This window comes from Diabrotica undecimpunctata, chromosome 9, assembly GCF_040954645.1.
Source record: "Diabrotica undecimpunctata isolate CICGRU chromosome 9, icDiaUnde3, whole genome shotgun sequence".
Classification (NCBI taxonomy): domain Eukaryota; kingdom Metazoa; phylum Arthropoda; class Insecta; order Coleoptera; family Chrysomelidae; genus Diabrotica; species Diabrotica undecimpunctata.
The window spans coordinates 2,409,765-2,432,539 of NC_092811.1; the positions used below are offsets into that span (position 1 = coordinate 2,409,765).

The window sequence follows — 22,775 nt, forward strand, 5'->3', positions numbered from 1 at the left end:
TGATATAAAGTTAAAACTAAATTAAATTGAAAGCCAAAAAAAACCAAAATATCGGAGACAAAAACCAAATAGTCAAGAGGATGAATTTGATAATATGGGAGAATTTACGGGCCGAATTAAATACAACAGCATTTTTTTCAAAACAAATCAAGGCGGTTCGAAAAGTTTGGCAAGCAGCAAATGGCTGGTAAGAAATTCATCAAACGAAAATTTATGCCCAGTTAGATTATTTTTGAAATTAATGTAAAAAGGGTACCAAAGATTTTATCAGACAGACTCTTTCTTACCGTTCACCCCAACTGGAAGGATGGATCTTGGTTCAAAAACTATCCACTTAAAATCAACACCGTATCTAAGTGGACAAAAATGTCAGCTGAAAAAATTGGAATAGACACAAAAAAACATAAAATAACAAACCATTCTCATCGATCTTCAGCTGTGTCAGCATTGTTCAAGCAAGGTGTTTTTTAACAGAAGTTAATTAAATTCGGGTCACTCAAATGCAAGTTCTCTAAAACCATATCTGCATCTGGATTCCAGTCACCACCAGGAATTGATCGAAAATCTCAGAACAACAAATGAAGCTGGACCTTCGACTACAGGTCAATAATACACAGAATCATGCTTTGGTAGAAAAGACTGGGAAAACTACTATAGCTTATAAGTAAAAGGGTAGCAGGGCTACGAGCACAAACAAATCCAAATTTCCCCAGATCTGGGGAAAAAACGTCATCAAGTCTCGATAAGAGCCCATGTGTTAGAGAGAGACAGAGCATCGATTTTTCCGTAGATTTTCGGATAGTTTTCGAGAAATTCTAAGGTCCATTCTGCTCATTTTTTGAGCGTTTTGTGGTGGGGGTAAAACGGCTTATTGGATCGTGACGTACAAAGGGGTCGTTGAAAAGGGAAGGGGATGGCGAATACAATGAATTATCGAAAACAAAGATAGCGACCATTCTTCTTTTTCTTTCACGCGCCAAGTGCTAAACGCCTTAACGTACAGGGTCACGTGATAGGGAAATTTTGAGAAAATCACTCGAATGACGTCTCGTGATTTAACTGTCAAAATTTAAATCGCGAAAATTGCCAGGCAACAAACTTTCATACCAGTAGAAAATATTGCCGGCAAAATTTTCTTTCTTATGCTATTATATACGAAAATTTACTGGTCTGATCTTCTTTACATCGTACGATACTTTTCTAATTATCCAGTAAATGCTCTACACAACAAATAAACAAATTTCCCTTATGTTATCTAAATTATATCCTCACTTAACGTTCTCTTTGTATAGATCACCCAATTACCCATCAGAACAAACAAAACTACGAACTTACAACTCACTTAATTCCCTCATATATGCTAACTAAAGCTTGTTAACAATGTTTGCCTTATCAATCTCAACTTAAACTGAAATTTCTTGCCAACTCATAGGCGATGTTTTGAATCCTACTAACCGCGCCATTTCCTGCGCCACTTCAGTTGTTCTGCTCGGAAACTAGTGATTCTTTATAATTTAATCTTTCCATAAAGTTGGATTCTGTTATTTAGTTAGATGGGTTAGGAATACGCCTAGATTTTTTGTTATAATTATAATTTCAATTTAACTGCCAGTTTATTTGATCAGATCTCTTTTCTAGGTGACGCTAGAATTTTAAATCTAAACTAACATAAAACTTTAAATTATTATATATATATATATATATATATATATATATATATTATATATATTATATATATATATATATATATATATATATATATATATATATATATATATATATATATATATATATATATATATATATATATATATATATTATTTATATATTAATATGTTATTAATACAGTATTATTAATTAAAGGTATTGCTTCAAGAACAAAATATGATTGAAATGTTAAATGGTGGTAGTTCAGATTTTTCTCCTAGATGGCGTCGTTAGTTTATTGGACAAACGGTGTGACTTGCCATCATAGCTTTTTATATAGATAGATAACGTAGTCCTTATTTTTTTTTAAACAATGTTGGAAAATCATTTGTAAACGAAGATCTTCATCCCATGTAGCGAATTCCACAGATCATACCGGTAAAATGGACCCAAAATTAGCCACATTACCCGCAACAAGACGACAACAAAAAACAAAAACAAGTCGAGAATTTTAAAGAATTTATGCATCGGCACGATTAACAAAAATGGCGAGGAACGTCGTCAAAAAAGGACGAACTTCCGACGGCAGTCGGAGTTCGCTGAAGTTAATTTGTAAATTAATGGCATTCACAGCAGCGACGTCATTTAGTATAAATATCATCACAGGCTGAGAAATTTATCATTACATTAGAGCATAAACGGCGGCTACGAAGAGGCTTTATCTCGTCTCTCATAGCCAACTTACAAGATATTCAAGAAAGACGACGATAAAGCTATTCAGGAACAGGTTGAGGCGATGCATCATCCGAAAATTCTTACTTTGAAATACCGCCTCGTATATTAATTAAAGAACAGTATACACCATTGACGTAGTGGTAAACGGTTTATACAAAAATAATTGACCTTTTTGTCGTCGGTTGGTTTGATTTTGCAAAAATCGTTTCGTGATATACAGTGTGTAAAAGCCAAATGGAATAAATTCATTATTTAGGTTACTGTACATATTTATAAAAAATCCCGAAACACGTCAAATTTAAATTATAACTTGACATTCTTTAACGTGAAAATGCAACCCCTACCTTCAACCCCCTTAGAATGACAGGTACAACACCCAATTTTTAAAATAGGAAGTATAGGCTTGCGATATATCGTTTGAAAGGTCTTTTTATTCTCCATTCAAAAATGTTGTCGCTTTCAAGTTTATTAAGATTAATTAAGATAAAATAAATTAAAATCATGTGGTTACCGAAATTCGCTAAAATATACTCAAAACTTATTTCCCGTTTAGGTCTTGATAATGAGAAAGTGAACGAAAACCATAGCAATGTGGTTTTTAGATGCTAACCATTAAAAAACTTTAAAGAATTTCCGTGGCAACGTTATTTTAACACGCATTAGTAAATTGTTTTATTTAAGTTGTCAATATTTTAATTTAAGTAAAAAGTTCGTTCAACTCAATTCTGAAAAATGGTTAGATTAACGGAAATGCATAAAATAACAGTTTTACAAATGATTGGTTACGGAGATAACACCCGAACACAACAGGAAGTAACTCGCCTATTTCATGAGAAATTTCTTAATTTACCGCCTATATCCCAAGGAACAATAAGTAAAATAGAGAAGCAGTTTCGCGAGTTTGGTCATGTAAGGCAGATAAAAAAAGCAGCTGCCAATGCACTGAGTGATGAACTCAAATTAGATGTGTTGCTTGAGTTTCAGAAAAATCCACATACATCGAGTAGACAGGCATCCACTACATTCAATGCTAGCCATACATCGATAGTAAACATATTAAAAGAAAATAAAATGCATCCTATAAGATGATACCTACTCATGAGCTCATGCAAGACACTTTTGACAGGAGAACTTTTTTTTGTGAGCAAATGATGGACATGTTGGATAACAATATTATCCAATTAGAAGACGTTATGTTTTCTGATGAGTGTACTTTTTCACTTAACGGTCATGCTAATCGGCAAAATTGCCACTACTGGGCCACGGAAAATCCTCATTGGATGAGAGAAGAACACACCCAATACCCTCAAAAGGTTAATGTTTGGGCAGGGATTGTAGGAAACAATATCATTGGTCCCTTTTTCATTGAGGGGCAACTTGAATGGCAACAATTATTTGGCACTACTTCAAAATGCTGTCATTCCAACCTTGGCAAATTTATATCCTGATACAGGAAACCCTCAAGTTCCAGCGAATACGATATGGTTTCGGCAGTATGGAGCACCACCACATTACAAACTTAATGTCCGGCAGTACCTCGATACAATATTTTCCAATCGGTGAATAGGGAGGCGATGATCGATTGAATGGCCAGCGCGATCACCTGATCTTACATTATTAGATTTCTTTTTATGGGGATATGTGAAGAGCCATGTGTACAAAACTAAACCTTTTGATTTAAATGACTTAAAAGAACGAATAACGCTTGCGATTAAGTCGATCACGCCTGTTATGTTAAATAATGTTAGAAGACAGTTTTTTTTGAGATTAGGATGTTGCCAAGACGTTCGCGGTGAACATTTTGAACATCTACTTCATTAACATTCATAGTTCTTTTTCGTGTTCTACATTTTATTACGTTTTGCATTACATTTTAGTTTTTGATTGTATTGTAGCGAATTTCGGTAACCACATGATTTTAATTTATTTTATCTTAATTAATCTTAATAAACTTGAAAGCGACAACATTTTTGAATGGAGAATGAAAAGACCTTTCAAACGATATATCACAAGCCTATACTTCATATTTTAAAAATTGGGAGTTGTACCTGTCATTCTAAGGGAGTTGAAGGTAGGGGTTGCATTTTCACGTTAAAGAATGTAAAGTTATAATTTAAATTTGACGTGTTTTGGGATTTTTTATAAATATGTACAGTAACCTAAATAATTAATTTATTCCATTTGGCTTTTACACACTGTATAAAACTATTTCCTTTGAAAACAATCTAGTAATATTTGAATTTCTTAGCTTGAAGACAGTTTTACTTAAGGAGCGTTCTCGCCAATTTTAGTTAATCGACAAGAGTTGACAGCAATTTGGATTAATTATTGTTCATATTTTCAACTAAAATGTAAACAACGAGTCAATCTAAAAATTACCTCTGAATGTATACAAATTGATATACAGAAAAAATATTATATTCAGAAATGATTCCTGAGCCAACTGAATTTCGAGAAAATATTTTGGAAATAAATAATACTATGTACCTATTTCCAACTACTAAAAATGAAACTTTATATTCGCCGCCGAGACTTTGAAGATTTAACCGAATTACAAGATTTAGCCTAGGAATATGAAGCCATAGAAGATAAAAGACTAGAATCACCAGGGAAATACGGCTCCAAGAGAATACGATGCCAAAAGCACGTGGTTTAGATGCAAAATGCCAGGTCACAACCGTAGTCACATGCGGCAAAGATGGAGTCTACAACAGTGACTGCTGTATAAGGCGTCAAGGAAAGGAATAACAAACTGGAGAAATAAGGAGCCATCCCAGTTTGTGGAGCAAAATTCGATTTTATTTGTTCTCGCCGTTACACAACCAGCGAACAACGACTTTTGACTTTTTGCATCATTAAAAATCAGACATAAAACTTACAAAGCACTAATTGATACAGAGACTATTCAAAATTATGCCGGAGACACAATAGCACAGGCATACAAGCACTCTATAGAAAACTATAGCGGAAAAAGAAAACTAGCGAACGGTTCATCGATGGAACTAAATAAGAAATTAGCTATCGACTGCGAGATCGATAATTTACAGACCCGAGAAACATTCATTAAAATGCCCAGATTAACAGAACAAGCTATACTCAGAGTAGAATTTCTTAAGGAAAATTCTACTCCAGAACAGATGACTTCTGTGAATTCTCTCAGCATTGTTCTTCTTTTTCTTCTTCCTTTTTGTATTTAGGCTTTAAAACTTGTTTCTTTTTCAATATTAGCCTCCTAAATTGTTTAAATTATCGCACCATCTTTTTCTTGGTCTGCCAACACTTCTTCGTCCATTCGGTGACTTATCTCGTGCTGTTCATACTATCCTATCCTCTTCCATTCTACTAATGTGTTCGTTCCACTCCTGTTTCCGTTTTGTCACCCATCCATTTATATCTTCTATATTGCATGCTCTTCTTATGTTTTCGCTTCTCTCCCTATCAAACACACTTTTCCCTGATATTCGTCGAAGTATTTTCATCTCTGTTGTTTCTAGTAGTGGTCTCGTTTTGTGTGACAGGTCTTGTCTACGCCGTGTATGTTAATATAAGTCTAATTGCCGCTTTATAGATTCTTGTTTTTGTATCTTGTCTTAGGTGTTTGTCTTCCAGATTGTGTCATTAAGAGATCCCGCCGCTTTGCTTGCTTTTAAGCTTTGTTGTCATAGTTCTTTTTAAACATCTTTGTAACTAGTTATATCTATTTCTAGATATCTAAACCTTGCTTTCTGCTTTAATATTTTCCCATCAATTTCGATTTTATATCGCAGCGGGTATTTAGATGTTTACATTTGGTTTTTTTCTGCTGATATTATCATATTGCATTAAAGATATGTGTTATTCTTTGGAGCTCGTCTTCTATCTCGGCGATTAATGCGGCGTCGTCTGCATAAAGCAATATTTGGATTTCTTTGTTTCCCATTCCGTAATCATGACCTTTACGCACTGCTTGTATTATTTCGACCATTATTATATTAAAGAGAAGTGAGCTTACCGAGTCACCCAGCATTGTTGTCTATCTTAAAATGAAAGATGATGAATATTCTCCGCCCATCTAGTTTGAACGTGCTGATGATGAAGATTAAAAGTCAAAAGGCTGATCCCGGTGCACATGTTTAAAGACAAGGTTTAACTGGTAAACAATTCGTGATGAATCATCACTTGAACGATAAAAGTTTTACTGGGTCAAACTTTCCTTGGTCAACTAAAACGTTGTTTAATTCTGTTGAAAGACAGGTTCTCACTAGAGTTTTTATTCAACTTTTGTTGATTAACTAAAATTGATCGACTAAACTTGAAAAACAAAGGACAACAAAGAAACAAAAATACTCTGTTAGGCAGACGACGCAATATTGATAGCCCAAGATGAAGATAGTCTGCAAAGACTGGTCCACAGATTTAACATAAGAGCAAAAGAATTAAATATGACAATCTCATCTCAGAAAACTAAAACAATAGTAGTCAGCAAAGAACCAACCAGATGTAAAATATAAATTGGTGGCATCAGTATTGCACAAGTAATGGAAATAAAATACCTAAGAATTGAAAACCAGGGAGACCTGGACAAAGAAGTGAGAGATAAAGTACAAAAAGCAAATAGACTGGCAGGATGCCTTAATAACACTATAAGGCGAAACAGACACATTAACACTGAGATGAATCCAAGAATTTATAAAGCCAGTAAGACCAATAATAACATATGCCTCAAAAACAAGACCCGCCACAGCCACAACGTAAAGGCTACTGGAAACAGCAGAGATGAGAGTACTGAAAAGAATTACAGGACATATGCTGAGAGATCGAAAGAAAAGTGAAGACAGAAGAAAATTTAACGTAACGTGTATAAATTAATCCGCTAATGAACAAACAAAAGTGCTTATAAAGACGAAGAAGAAGAAGAAACTTGATTCGTGAGAACGCGTCTTTATCTTGTCTTTATTCATCTTTATTATTGTCAAATAATTTATTATATTATAATATATTTTAGGTAGTTAGCAACTGGTAATGATTAACTTACAACGATCACTTGTGTTCCCAATAATCCACACAATATTAAAGAACTGGCTTAAGAAGTTCACGCACGCCGCTGGTAAAAGGATCATGACGCGTATGACTTTGAAATATTCGGTTCGGAAGGCGTGAATAAATTTTTCCAAGAGGTGACACGAAGTATTTAGAGATCGCCCGTTTTGCTAGATAGGTATTTCCATTTTACGCAACCCCCACCTCTTTTAATAAATTAGACGAAAATTTGTTCGAAAAGTTGAAGGATGTCACTTTTGCTTCCTACAATGATTAATACATGACAGATAGCTGAAGTCTAAAACGGTGAGACAAAATCGTTAGTTGGATTTGATACAAATCTCGAGAAATTAATGGAAAATAAAAAATGCACTGTTTATATGTTGTTTCCATTTTGTTTTTTATCTTTTATTATTCTGTATTGAGTAGATGTTCAGTTTTTGTTTCATCTCTTCGCTTCTCTGTATATAAAAATTTGTAATGCTCACTCAATATTTTGGCATTTCAGAATATAACAATGTTTGAGCAAAAGCATCGTTTTGGCGTATCTCAAAAAAAACTGGTTAATGTAGTAGATGGTGGCTGAGCAGCTCTTTGTACTGCGTTCTGTGCTGTAAAATATACTCTTTGTCCATTTTCTAAATACACAGCTAAATGAATAACAGTAGGGTATCTCTCATGAATAGAAAAAGAAAATATTCGCCAAACTGCTTCATTACTACTAACCATAGCGACCCATTTGGTATTGGGTAACTTCATAATTGGAATTCTCTGCATTAATACAAATCACAGCCATATCACTCCCTTTGATTACATATTTGCAAATGTATTTAATAGATTTCACTGAATGGCAAGATTCAAAGTTGATGTTCGCTTTGAAGGTCTTTGATAAAATGGGCGAATATGGAACAATCCAGCGATTTTCTATTTCAATATTTTGTTGATAATTGAATTAATTTGACAATTGTTGATCTTCCATTGTCTGCTGTCGATCGGCGATGATACAGCGGATAACCGTCATGACCAGTGATTGTTTCAGATATTAATGTCCGTGGATATCGCTTTAAACATTTACCATCCACCATACACGGTGAATTTTGATTAAGAATTCCACAGGGACCATGTGTTATGGTTTTGATAACTACCTCATGCAATCCAAGACTTACGTCTACATTAAGGATTTCAGCTGATATTACTGCATCAACTTCATTTGGCCTTATCTTTTCAACTAACCAAATCAAAATGTGTGCATGTGGCAATCCCCGTTTCTGCCACTTCACAGAATACATATAAAATATTTGTATGGGAAAAAGAAAAGGGCTGTTTTAGGGTTTTCCCGGAAATTATTCAAATTTTTCTCGCCGTAAAAACCATCCTTATACTTCAAGGAACATTTTAAAAAAGAATTGTTAAGATTGGTCCATGCGTTGTTGAGTTATGCGCTTACCAATACATTTTGCGATTCATTTTTATATTATAGATTACCCTTACACTACCCTTACGTATTTATTTTCAACAATAAAAAAAATTTTTACCAAACCCTGGCTATGCCTATGCCTCGAAGAATTGTGGATGGCATTAAAAATAAATGGGATGTAACTCAGTGGTAAACTTTCACATTTTTTTTTAATATTACTTATTTTGTGCGTCTTTTTTAATTTATTATTATACTGTTTAATCAATAGCTTTCATTACGTTATAAAATATTTTCTAGGATGTTGATAAATGACAGATGTCTATATCGTCAAAAGATGACATCTTTGGAATAAAAATCAACCCCTTTCAGTGTTTTCACAAAACCCAATGAATATTTCCAAATATCAGAGTGGACTCTTTTGAATGGAAAACCTTGTATAACGAAATACAAATAGCAGCAGCATTTATATCCGAACCGCCATAAAAACGATCCCAAATTTACCGATTAGTCACGGATGTTATACGTTTATTGCAGTGTGTATCAAAGAAAAATCATTAAATCCAGCAAGAAAACACTTAAGTTAACTTCTCAAGTAATTGATGCACGTAATGCAAGCTCGACTGGGTTGTTGAACTGTTTAAATGGAAGAAGAATCTTGAACGAAACTAAAGAGAAATAGGAGAGCTTTCGCTCCACTTTCCAGAAATTAAGAGGAATTGTCCCATATTTCACTTGACGGGAGTAGTAATTGGAATTAAGTGAATTCTTCGGGGGATTGTTCGGGAAGTTCCCAAAGAAATCTAATGGAATTTTTGCGATAATTTACACGTACACTGACGCGGCAATTATTTCGGAGGACTTGGAAGGGTTTGAAATAGTTTCGGTGATTTACAGATAATGAAAAAAACCGGTTTTTAAATAGGTTTTACTTGGCTTTTGGAGGAATTTTCAAATCGTTTATAGAGGTCATAACAGAAAAAAGAGGAGATGTATAGAAAAAGTGCAAAGTGACTGCGGCCAGTAGATGCTATCAATAATTGTAATACAGAAACAGAATATAACAAAATATGCAAAAAGAATTTGAAAACTACATAACGGGTAACAGAATTTATTAAGTTATTTTTAAATTGATGTATTTTCTATCTATTTCAATTAAAACTTAATAATGTTAGAGGTATAATCAGTGGTGGCTAATGAAGGAGGGCTACCAAACGCAGAAGTCTCTAGAAAAATGATCTACAAAAATTTTTTTTTATTTTAGTTCACTTTTTATTTAAATTAAACTCCAATACAAGATACAGAAAAATCCAATACGTGACACTCCAATAGGTGAAGATTTTATTTATTGTGGTCATCATCATCATGGCTTATTCACACCTGGCGGAGTGTTTGCCGCCCTTTTGGGCTCTCTGATTCATTTATTGCGGAGAATCAGTCCGCTGTTGTTTTTTTTATTATTATAGCAGCGTGTGACTTGGCCCTGTCTACAATTTTCCTCCATTCTTTCCGTTCCTTACAGCGCTCCTTTCAATTGTAGATTCTCAGCTTCTTTATGTCTCCTAAGACTTGATCTCTCCATCCTGTTTTGGGTCTCCCCTTTGGTCTCTTTGTTGTTGGTCTCCATCCAGTTATTCGCTTTAGCGTAGAGTCTGGGTTAGCTCTTTCTGTGTGTCCCAGCCACCTGAGCCTTTGCGTCTTCACGAACTTGATTATGTGTTCACCCTCGATGACTTCTTTAATTTCTTCATTGGTTAATCTTCTAAATTCGCCCACACTTATCCTCACCGGTCCCATTGTTCGTCGAATTATCTTTCTCTCTAAGATTTCCAACCTCATTTCATCTTTTTGTGTTAGGCACATCGTCTCTGCACCATAGGTGATCACTGGTCTGATTGCAGTCTTGTAAATTTTTATTTTGGTTTTCTTACTAATGTGCTTTTCTTTCAGGAATTTTTGGTAGTTCCAGTAGGTTTAATTACCCAGTAGGATGCGTTCATTTATTTCAACCGTTCTATCATTTCTGTCATTCACCATCACTCCCAGGTATTTAAAACGGTGTACTCTTTCAAATGTATATGCACCAAGCTTAATTTCTTTCTCTATGTTCGTATTCTCTCTTGAACACTTGAGGTATTTCGTTTTGCTTTGGTTTATTACTAGCCGTCTCTTCTTTGCTTCTTTATCTAGTATTAATATTATGTGCTGCATGGTTTTTAAATCTCTAGTAACCAGTGCAATATCGTCTGCATACGCTATCAGTTGGGCTGAAGATTCGATAATCGTTCCCATAATTTTGGCTGCTCTTACTGCCCCCTCTATGGCAATGTTAAATAATGTTGTTGACAGGGAGTCTCCCTGTCTGACACCTACTTCCATTTGTACTTCATCTGACGGGCCTTCCCTTGTTAAGATTCGTGCCTTGGATTCCTTCATCGTCATTTTCGTGAGACTTATTAGTTTTTCTTGGATGCCTAATTGATTCATATCCTTAATTAGCTCCTCCCTTATTACACTGTCAAAAGCTTGCTTGTGGTCAATAAACAGTATATGTAGATCTATTCCGTGCTCGTAACTTTTTTCGACGATTTGCGTTACAATGTGTATTGCATCTATTGTTGACTTACCTTCTCTGAATCCATGTTGGTATTCACCTATTTTTGTTCTAGTTTCTTTTTCTATTCTTTGTCTGATCAAATTAGTTAATATTTTGTACATTGTATTTAATAACGTGATTCCCCTGTAGTTAGTGCATTTCGTCTTGTCGCCTTTTTTAGGGATTGGTGTTATCAGACCACAATTCCAGTCGTTCGGCATGCGTTCTTCTTCCCATATTCGTTCTATTAGGTTGTGGATTCTGTGGGCTAGTTCCTCTCCCCCTTTCTTGAAGAACTCATTTATAATGTCGTCTGGTCCTGCTGCTTTCCTTGTCTTTAATCTGTTTATGGTCGCCAATACTTCGCTGTATGAGGGAGGCACTGATTGTTCTCCATTCCTATTTTCTGTTTGTTCTTCATTTTCTGCATTTTCAGCCTCGTCTTTCTTTTTAAACAGTTCTCTATAGTGTGTTTCCCATTCCATTTTTCCAATATTTGCCGGTATCTCTTTTTTTGTCTGTGATTTTATGTATTTGTATAGTCTTGCATTGTCATTACTATTGGCTTCGAGTTCCTGCAGTAATTCTTCGATCCATTTCTTCTTTTTTGTTTTGCAGCATTTGTCTGACTCTTTCTTCTTCTCTTTATAGTGTAAGAGATCTTCTTGTTTCCCTGTGGCCAGCCACCTGTGTCTTGCTTTGTCCTTGTCTTTACTAGCTTGCTCGCATTCTTCATCGTACCAATCCTTTCTTTTATTGTCTTCCATTAGTCCTATCGTCTCCGCTGCTGTTGTTAAGATACTATCTTTTATGTCTTCCCATGTTTTATCTATGTTCGATGGTTTTAGGACTAGTAGTTTTTCTTCCAATTTAGTGCAGAATTTTCTGTTTGCATTATCTGTATTTAGTTTCGACCGATTCCACCTCTTTCTTTTCTTTCTGTCGTTTTTATCTTTAAGTATCTTCAATTTCATGTCGCCTATCATCAAAATGTGATCCGAATCAGCATTGGCTCCCCTGTAAGATCTTACATTCTGTAAAGTTGTTCTCCATTTTTTTGAGATTAGGATGTGGTCTATTTGGTTTCCATCTGTTGTTCCAGGTATTAGCCACGTTACTTTGTGCTCTTTTTTGTGCTTGAATTGAGTGCTAATAATAAAAGTATTGGTACGACAGCAATGGCTATTAGCACAGGTGCAAATAGGTTTTTTAACGAACAATATTACAATATCTTTTTACCATATCGATACCCTAATTCGCAAACCAGCCAACTCCACGTTTCATCAGAAATAGTTGTTGGACGCAGTTGGTTTACAATTATACATCCGCATGTTTGCAAAAACAACAACTCCAATACAAGATACTGAAGATTCCAATACGTGACACTCCAATACGTGAAGATTTTATTTATTGTGGTAAGCAAGGTTATTCCTCTCCAATTATTGCACAGTGTGAGGTTTCCCTTTTTTGGAATCTTAATAATGTTACCCCTTTACCAGTCCGCTGGAATGCGGTTTGTTTCCAACAACTCTCGGATTATGGGGAGCAAAAGTTCAGCAGTTAGATGCGGATCAGTTTTAAGTATTTCGGCAGCAATGTTATCGATTCACGGAGACTTGTTATTTCTCAGAGATTTGATAGCTGTTATTATCTTCGAAGTCTACATTCTGCGGTTTTCCACAATTTCATCTGCGTTTTCCCTGGGCATATAAATCATAATTATAAGTATAATTCCGTTTGTTTTGCTTGAAATTAAACCTATTTTATAATCACCAATGGATTTTTATTTGAATTAATTTCTGGTGCATACCAGCTAACTTTAACAGTATGTATTTTTCCTGTAAAAGAAAATTGGATAACTGCTTAATACCCTAGTGTTGTAAGGATCATTGTATAAACGATTATGTATTGGCAAAAATAATAGGTAATGATATTATCTACCAACTGAATTGTCATTTTTGTCGTCAGTAGCTTATAGAAAATATTAAAATGTTTTATGTCTCTCTTGTTTCTCTGTCAATCTTTTAAAATGTCATAAAGCAGTGTACACATTTGGCGAAATAAGTATCTGTTTGAGGTTTCCGTTTATATTAAGTGCTAGTCTATAAACTCTATAATAACTTCCTGTATGAGTAATTGTTCCACTATCAGACGGTGAGAATCACAATGTTCGCAACCAGGTGGATTTTCGGAAGTCATTAGGTATCTGCGGGTGAGGTGGATGTGACCTATTCGGAGTCTTCGAATGATGATTTTCCTTCCTGCTCATTGTAGGTATCTGAGGGTAGTAGACAGTAAGTTGGATCATACACAGTTTTGTTTTCTCCATTCCAGTGAGTATGCCGTATTTGCAGTTTTTTGTTTTATAGTTGTTGTTAGATCTTGATGTTAGAAGTTGATTTTTTTCTCAATTTTGCGGTTTTTTCAGGGCATGTTTGCATTCTTTGGTAGCTGGTTTACAAGAGTTATTCTACCAAGAAGCGGTTTTTCTTGAGAAATTTATGATATATTTACCTATCCATTGGTCAGAATATAGAAAAGACGAAAATATTCGCCTTAACAAGACTCATCAGAGCGACTATTGTAGAAGCCCTCAACAAATCATATCTTTCATCAAACCCCCATATCGCGTCGGACTAATTCATCTTGAATTGTTTGCCTTGAAATCATAGAAGGTACAGATTTCAAGTCAAGTCAAGTCAAATTTATTGATCACATGCGACATTATACAAAGTACATGTATGAGACAAGTCAAAGTTACATTTTACAAAGTTATCTTAAAAGTATATAAATTAATAAACACGATAAAACATACTTAAAAGTTATTTTTAGAATATGGCTCTAGCTCACAAATGTATTGATGTACACACCTCCGAAAGTTTGGCTGATGTAAATTCATTCGTATATCTATTGGTAATTTGTTAAAGAAACTTATGGCTGCATAGTGTGTGCTACTTTCCATCAAAACAGAACGATGTTGTGGAAGCATAAAGTGATTGTCTCTGAATCTTGTTGACTAAACATGGTTAAATTGAAATTTATTAAATTCATAAATTTTGCTATGTAAATACATTATACACGAAAATATATACAGACCAGGAATTGTAAGAATATTGTTTTGTCTAAAGATGCCTCTACAAGAATCTCTAAATTTCATTTTATACATTATCCTAATAGCTCTTTTCTGAAGTACGAATATCTGCTCTAATTCAGAGGTACAACCCCAGACTTCAATGCCATATTTGGCTATTGAGTAAAAATGGGCAAAGTATACTGTTTTTAATACTGATGTATGAAAGAGACGTGAAAGAATTCTCAATGCATAACATGCGCTACTTAATCTGGATTTCAAATTAGAAATGTGGTTTAACCATTTACAATTACTGTCTAGAAGTACCCCCAGCAACTTCGTGCAGTCTGTTTTATCTATTGCTGCTTCTATAGTGGCTTGATGGTTTAATAAATTATTTGACGTGAAAATCATATACTTTGATTTCTCCTTATTCAAAACTAATTTGTTGGATAAGAAATAACTGTTGATGGTGGATAGTATCTGTGTGGTTTTATTTTGCAAATTTTGATCAGACGTTCCTGTGACTAGAATGTTAGTATCATCCGCATAACTGATGATGTTAACCCCAGTCAGTGAATTAGTTAACAAAGCCATATCATTAATAAATACTATAAAAAGTAGAGGACCCAATACACTACCCTGAGGGATACCATAATGGATATCCAATGTGTTTGATTCGTTTACAAGTTCATTAGATGTTATCTTTACTTTTTGTCTTCTATTCTCTAGGTAGGAAGTAAACCATTTTAGAACTACACCACGAATACCAATACCCTCAAGTTTTATTAGCAACAAATTATGATCCAAAGTGTCAAAAGCCTTGGACAAATCGAGAAATAAACCACATGCCTTCTCTCGTCTGTCCAAAGCATCCAACACTAAGCTGACGAAATTTACAAGAGCTGTAGTTGTAGACTTAGAAGATATAAAACCATGTTGAAAATTATGCAAGACACTATTCTTTTTTAGGAATGCGTTTATTCTAGTATAAACCAGAGTTTCAATTATCTTTGAAAACACAGATAGGAGACTTATGGGACGATAGTTGTTAAGGTCATCTTTATCACCACTTTTGAATAAAGGGATTACAATAGATAGTTTAAACATACTAGGAAATACTCCTTGTTGAAAAGAGGCATTACAAATATCCGTCAGTGGATCTGCGAGAGCATGAATGCATTGTTTTAATAACTTAGGGGAAATCTGATCAAAACCACAACTATGTTTGGATTTAAAACTTTCGACTATACTAGTTATTTCCTGTGGGTTAGTAGGATATAAAAACATAGAACAACTATTACGGTTTTTTGATGCTGATGTAAACCCACCTATTTTAGTAGGATCCAAAGCGACAAGTAACTTTGGAGCCATTTCAACAAAATGGTGGTTAAATTTGTCTGCTAAATTACTGTTATCATCACTAGGTACTTTTGAGTTATTTTGTTTCCCGACTGTTAAGTTTACTAAATGCCAAATACATTTCATTTTATTTGATGATTCGTTTAACTGTCTCATGAAGTGACTACTTTTAGCTGCTTTTAATTTAATTGAATATTCTGCCTTTGCCAAATGAAGGACTGGCCTAAGATTACTATTTTTCTGACAGATCGTTTCTAAAAGTTTTAGCTGAACCCTTAAATTGTACAGTTCCTGCGTAAACCAATTCGAACGTGTACATTTTTTAGGTTTACATTTAAGTAGTGGAAAATGGGACCGAAAGTAATTTTGAATAGTATTTAAAAAAGCTAATGATTTATCCTCAGCAGAAATTGTATTAAATACTTCTGACCAATTTGTTGACTCAAGGGTTTGAACAAAACGATTTATGTTCCTTTTACTATATGAACGGATGAATATATAGGCATCATTGTCTGTGCTAATGCTACATTGGAACAATTGCGTCAAGTCAACAGTTTACAAATGATCAGAGATAAAACCTTCCACAACCATTGTTTTTTGTGGGTGATTTATGTTTGTAGCAATATAATCAATTTGAGTTTTACTAGTTGCAGTAACTCTTGTATAATCATTTACAGTTACGGTTAAGCCATAAGAATCTAAAACATTTACCAAGTTCTGCTTACTTAGTGTATTTGATTTGAAATCTATATTAAAATCACCTGTTAATATTATAGCCTTACCTTCGGTGACTAGGACATCAAGTATTAGATCCAGTTTTGACATAAAAACATCAATAGAGCCACGTCCAGGCAGATAAATACACAAAACAACACAATTAAGGCAATAGTCTATTTCAACAGCACTCACTTCAAAATTATATTTCTCAGATTCAGAACATATATCAGAACGTTCCTTCCAAACCACACCCTCTTTCACATGGATTGAAGACCCTCCATGTTCCCCCTGGTCACGGCAGTAAGAAGAAGCCAGAGAAAATCCATTTATATGGTGTAGTTCTAGTTGTTCTTTAGATTTCCAGTGCTCAGTTAAACAGACACATATATTATGTAGACCTTCGCACTGCAGGAAGAACTCTAGTTTTTCAATGCTTGTTGATATACATTGTATATTTTGATGAACTAAGCCAAAACTTTTTTGATTGAAAGTTGAAGAATTTTTACCAACTGTGTCAAAATTTGGAGAATTGAATACTTCTAACTTATTCAATTTGAAACCAGTTTTCTGACTAACACTTGGGATATTTAATAATGTAATATCTGGATCAAAAACTAAGCTTCCTCTGTCTGTTTTTTCTTGCGGTAAAAAAAAACGACTTACAACAGCTCCGTGAGGCCAAACTTCGGGATTCATGGCCTTGTTGAAGTTCCCCGAACATATATTTACTTTGAACGATGAGTAAATTGTTGGATGTTTTGATTGAATCATTTCACATGTTGCTTCAGGAAAATTCACTTTAATTAACTCGGTTAGAGAGTCAGTTGTAGTTTCTTTATTAATTCTTGTAACATGTAGAGTTGAAATTTTTGGTACACCCTTAACCTCATCGCTATCTCTATTGCTACCTACTATAATTTTTCTTCGTCCATTAAACTGATGTCGCCTAGGCCTAATAGTTTTCCATTCTTGATCATTTTCCGCCTCATTTATATGTATTTCATCGTTAGTCGGTTTTTCGTCTTGTACTAAATTAATGAACTGATCCATTTTTAATCTGTTTTGTTCAAAAAGCAGTCCTTTCGAAATATCTGTTTTTGTTATTGTTTGGGAATTCCCTTGTTTATTTACGTCAGGATTTTTCTGAGTAATTACCAGTTTACTTTTTGCTGCTCTGCCCATAAAGTTTTGTTTGTGTTCTTCTTTCTTTTTTTCGGCAATATTTAAATTGGTCGTATAATGTGTTTTGGCGTTCGTAATAGTACTAGTAGATGGCGTTATATGTATCTTTGGTAAATCTGAGTTCTCTTTTAATTGTTTTAGGAGAAAAATTAAATCTTCTTGTTCTTGGCACCTTTTTTCTAGATGATATGTAAGTTTACTTACAGCGTCAAGTTCCTTTTTAATGGTAATAGTCCTGTCTGATAATGTGTCACAGTGAGAACAGGTTATGTTATCTACCAAATCATAAGATTTATTGTCGCCCTTGCTGTTTATAAATTCACCAATTTTATTTATATAGGCAATCACTTGTGGATTTGCAACATTCACTGGCACTTTTAACGTCACAATTATGTCGATTAGTTCATTTTTCTTTAATTTATTTAACTCGGTCGTTAACATGGTTGTATCACACGCCGCCATCTTTTTCGTTCTCCCTCAACGGTATGTTGGATTTAGATATTAATCTGAATTTGGTTTCGAACACTTAGAAATCTTTGGGTTTTTAAGTTTTTGATTTAAAGATACTTCAGAAACTACACAAAATATTCTAGGAAAAAGGCCTGTGCTATATAAATATAACTATCAATAAATGCACATATCTTGAACGATATATAGAATCTCTCGCCGATTCTGTTTGACAAGTAAAGAAGAAATACCTAGCCGAAGCACCTGTAATATAATTTTCGCTAGTTTAGTTGCTCACGGCGGTTCGAATTACATATAACTCCATGCTGATGCTGGAAACTCCGCTATTACGTCCATTAATTACACAACGGCATTCAAAGGAGTCCGAATTGTGTAATTTATCACGAAGCTCAAAAACTGAAGTAAGTTGGGCTTTCTCTGCAATTTAATTGGGTCAATTATTCCAGGTGCGGTAGTTTTCTAATAATTTTTAATCTTTTATGATAAAAACGATGAGATGAGGTATTAAATACAGACGGAAATGCTTTTATGAAGATATAGCAATTAATGAGTTATTAGATTAATTATTGTACTTAAAAAGCTTTTTTTAATCCGGACCCTCTTATAGGAGCTTATAAGAACTGCTAGAAAAAGAGAAAAAGCATTTTTAGTGCCTTTTATTATTTACTATTATTATTATAATGTCTCGTATGACTATTTTAGTGCTTATTAGTTACATATTAGGGTTATACGAATTACTCTTTTTCTAGGAGGATTCTATAAAATCGTAAACTAATTTTTTTTTATTATCAGATGTCGCTACATTGCGTCTATACGAAGCCATGTTAGAGTTGCTTCCTAAGACAGAAAAGATTTATTTCACGTTCAGAGCGATTGCGAAAGCCGTTCTGATGAGGCCTATTAGGCCGAAATACATATAATCGGATGCGCAAGCGGCCCTGTACGTGAAATCAAATCTTAACTGTCTTTTCCTTTTTATTTCGATATACTCTGTACGAGTACTAGAAACCAATTCGCTAAGAATTTTGCTTAGTTGAGGAGATATGTTGTGGAATGCAATTTTTAGATTCCCCATGTCTCTCTTAACATCTTTATCAACGTCTGTTTTGCCTTGCAATTCTTAGAAGGCACAGATTAAAGCGTAATTCTGAATTTGGTTTCGAAAATTAGTTTACGATTTAATTGTAATTCTGTTATGAAAACAGATAAACAAATAAAACAAGAGGGTAGGGGAACTTCATCCGTTGTAAGTACTGAAGGTGGCAATATAATTGTTTCTAAATGGCTAGAAAACAAGACAATTTACATTGTTTCTAGTTATGCTGGAATAGAACTCCAGAATAAAACAAAGCGCTGGTGTAAATCTACTAAGACTACTATAGAAATGAACAGACCAACATAAACATGGGAGCAGTACTAGCAGTAGACTTGATGGACCATTTGTTGACCCTGTATCCTCTAAGGAGAAGAAACAAACGCTGGTACATAATAGTTTTTATGCATTTTGTGGATGTTCTTGTTGTAAATGCATGTATTTTGTACAAGAAAAACGGAAATCCAAAAAAAGATCTGCTTGAATTTAAATCAAGTATTGCTAGATTATTAATAAATTTGGGAACACAGAAAGAAAATAAACGAGGTACACTTATTAAACTGTTTATTCGGGCTGTTGGGCCGTTGTCTTCTGTTGAGATTTGTTCTCGACGTTTCGCCAACACTAGGGGTTGGCATCTTCTGGAGATGTTGATGCTTCGCTTGTAAGCAGAAACTGACGACGCGTTGTACTACGGAGGCAATATTTATAATTCCCACTCGCCTCCCCTCCACTGGTTTCGGCTTGAGGGGGCGTGTCGTTGTTTATAGTAGCTTTTCTATCTCCGTGTTTGGCGGGAAGGGCGTTTGTGGATTTTAATACTGGTATCCATGTTTTGTTGATTACCATGTTTTGTTGGATACCAGTATTAAAATCCACAAACGCCCTTCCCGCCAAACACGGAGATAGAAAAGCTACTATAAACAACGACACGCCCCCTCAAGCCGAAACCAGTGGAGGGGAGGCGAGTGGGAATTATAAATATTGCCTCCGTAGTACAACGCGTCGTCAGTTTCTGCTTACAAGCGAAGCATCAACATCTCCAGAAGATGCCAACCCCTAGTGTTGGCGAAACGTCGAGAACAAATCTCAACAGAAGACAACGGCCCAACAGCCCGAATAAACAGTTTAATAAGTTAGACGATGGCCGTGAAAGCCTAACGCAATTTATCAAACGAGGTACACTTTCGTCTAGTACACCACCTCCCATTTTGAAAAAGAAGAAACCGAATCATCATGCTACCCCTGAAATTGGACAAAGTAATTGGGGGCACTGGCCACAACTAATTGATATACCACATGCTCGAAGATGTCACTCTAAAGCTTGCAAAAGAAAAACAAAATACATCTGCAAAAGGTGCAACGAGCCGCTGTGTCTATCTTGCTTTGAACATTTTCATACCAGTAACTGACGCTTTCGCGATTTCTCAAGTGCGTAGTGAACACTGGAGTGGATGGACTATTTTTTAGGTTTTATGAAAAAAATTTCATGTTTTTACAATTACTATACTATTTTGTAATGTTAATTTTTAATATTTCGCAATAAAATAGTTTTTATTATTTTAGAAAAAAAAAAATGTTCCTTTAAATTATATATGAGATGGTTACATACTGTCTGGAAGAGGGACTAAAATGTGCTAGTCTATCAAATCGACCTATGGATAAACAGTACGGCAAAGAAACATCATGGACTTCGACTACGTAAGCATCCTAATACGAAAGACGGACCATGAAAAACAACCTCTTCACGACTACTGTTAGTGTAAAACGAAACTAGTAAAATATATAACAACTTTGGTACTTAATGACCACGTATCGATCTTTTCTTGCTAACCGTTTACTGCAAAAGATGTAAATGTTGGGAGCCGGAAACATTTCAAGTAATGAAGTAATTTCGTGAAAACAGCACTAAAACAGAAATATTGCCTCTATGAAACTAATTGCCACTGTTTCGAATACGTTGCGTTGTGTTTTTGTTGCCATTACACGAAAATGGCAAGGCGGTCTTATGTTGGACGTGATGTTCTACCATGGGCGTTCAAGATATTCATTAAGAAAATGCAAGATTAAAAAAGAAAAAAATCATTGTACTAAATTTATAGTGAAATAAAAATTGTCGTCAATCTATTCGTCATATACATACCATGAGGTCCATATATATGGAATACTATGGAATATACTTAACAGTATTTATTTGACTCTCGACCTGTAAACATCGATATGAATTAGGCAAAAGTTTATAGTGGTGAATAAAAACGGGCTCTGGACTCGTTTTTACCTTCATTATCGTGTATCAAGTGGATATACTATTTATAAACTACCTAAAAATTAAAATATAAAGTTTTAACAATTCATTAATGAAAAATTAACAATGAGTGTTCCACCAGATTTATCGGTGAGTGTTCCATTTTATACTGCTACTGTTAATGGTCAACCTATAAATATTCAATATCAGCAACAGCAAATTCAAACAGAATGCCAAATTGTTCTTTTTCCACAAACAAAACAGACAGTGGCCAACAGACTTTATTCACTAATGTCAATTTTAAATTTTAATTTTCATTTCAATTTTAGTTTCAAATTATAATCCTACATTAATTTAATTTGTTAGTATTGGGAGTGTTATCAGTGGATAATTTCTCCTCTCATCTATTTGCAATACTCACATTTACTAATAGCTTGTAATAGCAGATTGTAAATTTCCAAATTTAATAAAAAAATTATGTACTTACAACAGGTTGATTTTTATTCTTACACTGACAATTTAAAGTATGAAAATAATATAATCTTCCAGCACCTCTTTTGAATTATAAGCACCCTCTCGAAAATTTTAAATAACAAAGGGGGTCGTATGGCACCTTGTTAGAAAGGTATTTTAGTCATCTGTTTAGCCATATAAAGTTTTTTAAGTCTGGTGCAATCATAACTGAGAAAATTGGTTTTTAAGATGTAAAATTTTGATAATGTCTCTATCACAAAACTTTAGGTTGAATGAAGATAATAATGTCACATAATATATAGGATGTATTTTTAAATGTACTTTACAATTAAATTAAATGTTCAAAATGACTACCATTCACTTCTTGACAATAACCGAGGCGATTTTGGAATTCTAGTACAACATTTTGTACGACCTCGTGGGTTATTTTGTTAATTTCTTTCTTAATCATAATTTTTAAATCAGGAATACTGTTTGGTCTATTAAAATATTCTTTAGATTTTAAATAACCCTATAAAAAGTAATCGACGGGAGTCAAATCGGGGGATCTAGCCAACCATTCGATCGTTCCACGTCTTCCAATCCACCTATTGGGAAAAATCCGAAAAAATCTCACCATCAACTGTGCCCCCAAAAAAATAAGAACCAACAATTTTATTGTTAACGATATCAGCCCAAACGTTAACTTTTTTAGGATATTGCGTGTGAGTCACACACACCCAGTGAGGATTTTCTCTGCTCCAATATCTCTAC

General features: G+C 34.3%; 1 protein-coding gene across 1 annotated transcript in view; it reads right to left on the minus strand.

Moving 5' to 3' along the window:
- LOC140449405 (discoidin domain-containing receptor 2-like) overlaps positions 1-22,775 on the minus strand; it is a 1,157,947-nt gene that overhangs the window by 209,945 nt on the left and 925,227 nt on the right. The gene's annotated exons all lie outside the window — the stretch shown is intronic.